The sequence below is a fragment of the Echinops telfairi genome, unplaced genomic scaffold (genome assembly GCF_000313985.2).
Source record: "Echinops telfairi isolate 266 unplaced genomic scaffold, ASM31398v2 ScPeMD7_7424;HRSCAF=8462, whole genome shotgun sequence".
Classification (NCBI taxonomy): domain Eukaryota; kingdom Metazoa; phylum Chordata; class Mammalia; order Afrosoricida; family Tenrecidae; genus Echinops; species Echinops telfairi.
The window spans coordinates 6,144,524-6,150,479 of NW_022111324.1; positions in this window are offsets into that span (position 1 = coordinate 6,144,524).

A 5,956-nucleotide genomic window follows, 5' to 3' on the forward strand; every position below is an offset into this window, starting at 1 on the left:
TTCAAATGTATCTATTCTTCTAAGGTTTCCTTACTCAACGACTTTCACATTCATATGAGACAATGGAAAATACCAGGGCATGGTCCAGGTGTATCTAAATCCTCAAAATAACATCCTTCCCCTTCAATATTATACAGCACAATTGTGCAGCAGATTTTTTAAAGGAAAATCTCTGTCTTTATTCTTTTTAAAAAATCATTTTTGGGGTCTCTTACAGCTCTTGTAACAATCTATACATCCATTGTGTCAAACACATTTGTACATATGTTAACATCATCTTTTTCAAAACATTTTCTTTCTACTTGAGCCTTTGGTATCAGCTCCTCATTTTTTCCTCTCTCCCTGACCCATCCTCATAAACCCTTGATAATTTATAAATTATTATTATTATTATATCTTTCACCAACCTCTCTCTCCCTTCACCCACGTTTCTGTTGTTCATCCCCCTTGGGGATGGGGACAGTTATACGTCGATTGCTGGGATCAGTTTCCCCTTTCTCCCCCAACCTCCCCTCATGGTATCGCTACTCCCATTATTGTTCCTGAAGGGTTTATCTGTCCTGGATTCCCTGTGTTGAGAGATCTTATCTGTACTAGTGTACATGCACTGGTTTAGCCAGATTTGTAAGGTAGAATTGGGGTCATGATAGTGCGGGGGAGGAAGCATTAAAGAACTAGAGAAATGTTGTATGTTTTGTTAGTGCTATACAACACCCTTTCTAGATCATCCCCTCCTTATGATCCTTCTGTGAGGGGATGTCCAAAAGTCTACAGATGGGCTTTGGGTCTTTCTACTTCCCCCCTCCCCCCGATGCCTTGTTCACATTGATATGATTTTTTGTTCTGCGTCTTATGATGCCTAATACCTGATCCCATCGACACCTGGTATGCTTCTTCCATATGGGCTTTGTTGTTTCCCAGCTAGATGGCCGCTTGTTTATCTTCAAACCTTTATGATCCCAGACACTTTATCTTTTTTATTTTTATTAAAAAATCATTTTATTGGGAGATCTTATAATTCATAACCATATATCAAACATATATGTACATATGTTGCCATCATTTTTTACTAGACATTTACTTTCTATTGAGCCCTTTGTATCAGCTCCTTATTTTCCCTCTCCCCCCCACCCACATGACTCCTTGATAATAAATTATTATTATTTTCATATCTTACACTGACCACTGTCTCCCTTAACCCATTGAGGTAGTTAGTTTATTGTGCCAACCTGACCAATAAACACATCTGGGGTTAATTGAAAGGCAGAGAGATAAATGGCTCGGTGAGCCTCGCCTTTCCAGTTCTCGGGTCTCTTGTTTCTGATGATCAGACCAGGGTGCAGCTGCCTTAGCAGTTCCCTGCTTCAGCTTGCAAGGCTCACTTCCTGCAAGACATCACCAAGGAGAAGCCACATGGACCTATCCCGATGCAGCCCTGGGTGCTGGAGCAGCCTATGGAGACCCCTGCCAGTGCTGAGATGCTTACACATCACTGACTTGGCTTTCCTCCTGAAGTCAGCATCATAGCGTGTGTTTTGTGAGATGGAGGAAGACTTTGTGGACTGGTGTTGGACATATGGGTTAATGGGTTAATGTTGGACTTGTGGGCTTGGGCAGCACTGGGTTGGGATGTTTTCTTGATGTGCACTTAACCTTTATATAAAACTCTTTCTTATACATGAGTTTCTGTGGATTTGTTTCTCTAAAGTAGTCAGACTAATACACCCATGGTTTCTGTTATTCATCCCCCTGGAGGAGAAAGGGTGTGGTTATATATCCAGCATTGCGATCGGTTCCCCCTTCCTCCCCTCCTCTCCCCACCTTCCCCCTACCCTTTTGGTATTGCTATTCCCTTTCTTATTCCTGGATTCTGTGTGTCATGATCTCTTATCTCTCTCTTTTTTCTTAAATCATTTTATTGGGGGCTCTTACAGCACTTATCACAATCCATACATATATCCATATGTCAACCACATTTGCAAATATGTTGCCATCATCATTTTCAAAACATTTTCTTTCTACTTGAGCCCTTGATATCAGCTCCTCACTTCCCCCTCTCCCACCCTTCCTTCTTTCCTCCCTCATAAACCCTTGATCATTTATCTTTTTTCTTCTTCATGTCTTACACCAACTGCTGTCTCCCTTTACCCACTTTTCTGTTGTCCATCGCCCTGGGAAGGGGTTATATGTAGATCATTATGAAAAGTGTCCCCTTTCTCTCCCCACCTTCTGATTACTCTCCTAGTATTGCTACTTCTATTTTGGTCTGGAGGGGTTTATCTGTCCTGGATTCCCTGTGTTGGGAGTTCTTATCTGTACCAGTGTAGATGCTCTGGTCCAGCTGGATTTATAAGGTAGAACTGAGGTCATGATAGTTGGAGTGGGAGAAGGAGGAAAGCATTAAAGAACTAAAGGAAAAGTTTTATGTTTCACCGGTGCCATACTGCACCCTGACTGGCTCGTCCCTTCCTTGTGACCCTCCTGTAAGGGGATGTCCAATTGTCTAGAGATGGGCTTTGCATTTCTACTCCACACTCCCTCTCATTCTCATTGATATAATTTTTTTATTCTGGGTCTTTGATACCTGATACCTGATCCCATTGACACCTCATGATCACATGGGCTGGTGTGCTTCTTCCATGTGGACTTTGTTGCTTCTCACATAGATGGTTGCTTGTTTATCTTCAAGCCTTTATGACAGTGGTTCTCAACTTTCTTATTATTGCAACCCTTTAATGCAGGTCCTCATGTGGTGGTGACCCCAAACCATAAAATTATTTTTGTTGCTACTTCATAATTGTAATTTTGTATTTTCATAATGTAAATATCTGATATGCAGGATGTATTTTCATTGTTACAAATGTTACAAATGGAACACAATTAAAGCATAATGATTAATCTCAAAAACAATAATTATATATTGTGAGATATTTATTTCTAATTACAAATAAATGAAATTTTGTCTTGAAGCATGGTGTAGCATGGGTAGCATGGCAAGTCTTCATGCCAGGTACTCGTATGTGGGTGTATCTGCATGTGGGTGGACCGGCCTGGAGACAGATAGAGGAGTGGTGTCTCAGTTCCTAAGACCACTGGAAATATGTGTTTTCCAATGATCTTAGACAAACCTTGTGAAAGGGGTCATTGGACCCCCCCAAAGGGGCCGTGACCCACAGGTTGAGAACCACTGCTTTATGACCTCAGACACTATCTCTTTTGATAGACTGCACTTCCAGCTTTTTTTTTTTTTTGCCACATTTGCTATGCACCCATTTTGTCTTCAATGATGGTGAGCATCACAGAATGCCAGGTTATTAGAACAAAGTGTTCTTGCATTGAGGGAGTACTTGAGTAGAGGCCAAGTGTCCATCTGCTACCTTATCATTTTACATAATATATGTGCATAGAACTATTTCCCTATCTTTATATATAAATATATTTGTATATGTACGTACCTGTATTTATACCTCTATAAATGTCCTTTACCTCCTAGTTCTTTCCTCTATTTCCTTTTACTTCCCTCTTGTCCCATTATCATGTTCAACTTTTGTTCGGATCCCAATAATTCCTCTTGGCTACATTGCACTTGATCAAGCCCCACCAGACATCCTACACCCTCCTCGTCATCAATTTTAGACTACTTGTTGTTCCTTTGTGCCTGAGTTTGTTGGCTCCCCGCTTCCTTTCCCTTACCACCCCCTTCATATGCCACCAACACCCCCACTCCCCCCACCCCCGGCGCCAGAATAGTCAGTCCCATTGTTTTCTCCTCTGAATTGTTTATCTAGATAGATATGAAAAAAACAACAACAAAAAAGATAAGCCTATAAACAGTTCCAGGTCTGTCTGTTGACCTTTATGAGTGTCTTCCAGTCTAGTCAGATGAGGTGTCACCCCCTTCCCTCGAAGTCTATTTATTGGATTCCTCGGGGACTTCATTGCTTTGCTCCCCTTGCTGTTCTGTTGCATACCTTCTTGTTTCAACCTGGTGTGGTGGGGTCAGATTGGGCACAATCCCTGCGCTGTGTCTCCAGTGTTGTCCACCATAGCACTATGGGTCAATGAGGGGGTGCCTTGTCTCATGGCTGGGCTGACCCTATGGTCTTCTCTGTGCACTGTCTTCTCTGAGTAGGATTATCATCCTCAGGGCTTGGTGGGCCAGGTTGCGTTCCACTCTCTCCCTCTCCTTCCCTCTTAGTTTTCTCTGTGTGTTCTGAGTAGATGCGCCTCTCTCCCCAATCTGTAGCTTCAGTGCTTGTGCTCTGTGGTTCACTCTTCTGGGAGGGGGTCCACATAGTAGATTTACTTAATGCAATACATCTAATGTCTCTTGACTGCTACTTCCATGAACATTGATTGTGGATCCAAGTAAGACAAAAATCTATGACAACTTCAATCTTTTCTCTATTTATCATGATGTCACTTATTGGTCCAGTTGTGAGGATTTGAGTCTTCCTTCCTGAGGATTATAACCTTCAGAATTGTGATCCATTCTGAAGGTTATAATCCTTGATCTTCATAATCAAGTGCTTCGATTTGTCCTCATGTTCAGCGATCAAGGATGTGTCATCTGCATACCCCAGGTTGTTAAACAGCCTTCCTCTAATCCTAATGCTTCACTCTTCTTCATATAATCCAGTTTCCCTGATGATTTGTTCAGCATATAGACTGAATAAGTTTGGTGAGAGGATACAACCTTAATTTACATATTTCCTCATTTTAAATCATGCAGTATTCCCTTGTTCTGTTCCCACAACTGCCTTTTGATTCATGTGTAAGTTCTGAAGGAGCATAAGGAAATGTTCTGGAATTCACATACTTCTCAAGGTTATCCACAATTAATGGTGATCCACACAGTTCAGTGTGGTCCACACAGGTTTTGCATAGTCAATGAAAATCAAGTAAATATCTTTCTGGTATTGTCTGCCTTGAGCCAAGATCCATCTGACATTAGCAATGATATTCCTTGTTCCACTTCCTCTTCTGAATCCAGCCTGAACTTCAAGCAGCTTCTGGTCAATGCACTGCTGTAACTGTTGTTGGATGATCTTAAGCAAAATGTTACTTGTGTGCAATATCAATGATATAGGTGTATATAGTTTGAGCATTCGGTTGGGTCATCTTTCTTTTGAACGGGGAAAAATATGGATCTCTTCCAGTTAGTTGGCCAGGTAGCTGTCTTCCAAACTTTCTGTCATAAACCAGTGCTTCTTCAGCGTTCTGAAACATTTCAGTGAGCATTCCGTCAATGCTGGTGCCTTGTTTTTGTCCAATGCATTCAGCACAGTTTGAACTTCTTCCTTCAGCACCATTGGTTTTCTGGTTCACATGGTACCTCCTGAAGTGGTGGACTGGTTCTTTTTGGTACAGTGACTCTGTGTTTTCTTTCCATCTTCTCTTGAGACTTTCTGCATCATTCAATATTTTGCCCATAGAATCTTTCAAAACTATACTTTGATGCTTGAAATTTTTTTCTTGAGTTCTTTCCATTTCAAATATGCTGAGCATGTTCTTCCCTTTTGGTTTTCTAATTCTAGAGCCTTTCACATTTATTATAATATTTTACTTTGTTTTCTTGAGCTACCCTTTGAAATGTTCTATTCAGTTCTTTGACTTCATCCTTTCTTCCAGTTTCTTTAGCTACTCTATGATTAATACATTTTCTTTGATCTTTTTTTACTTTTATGTCTTTTTACTGACCTTTTGCTTTCTTCATGAATGATGGTTTTGATGTCCTCTGTGTCAGTCTGGGTTGCATCCATGTGACTTGTCTGGCTCAGGGCACTAAGGTAGTTCCATGTGTCTTGCCAGCTGCAATGTCTTCCAGGGAGTGAAGTATGTATGTGTGAAAAATATGAGTACTAGTATAAGCAACTTAATCATTAAAACTTCAGTCCATATAACTATTAACACTCAGATTTACATAATATCATTAGCATTGAGAAAAGAGATGTCA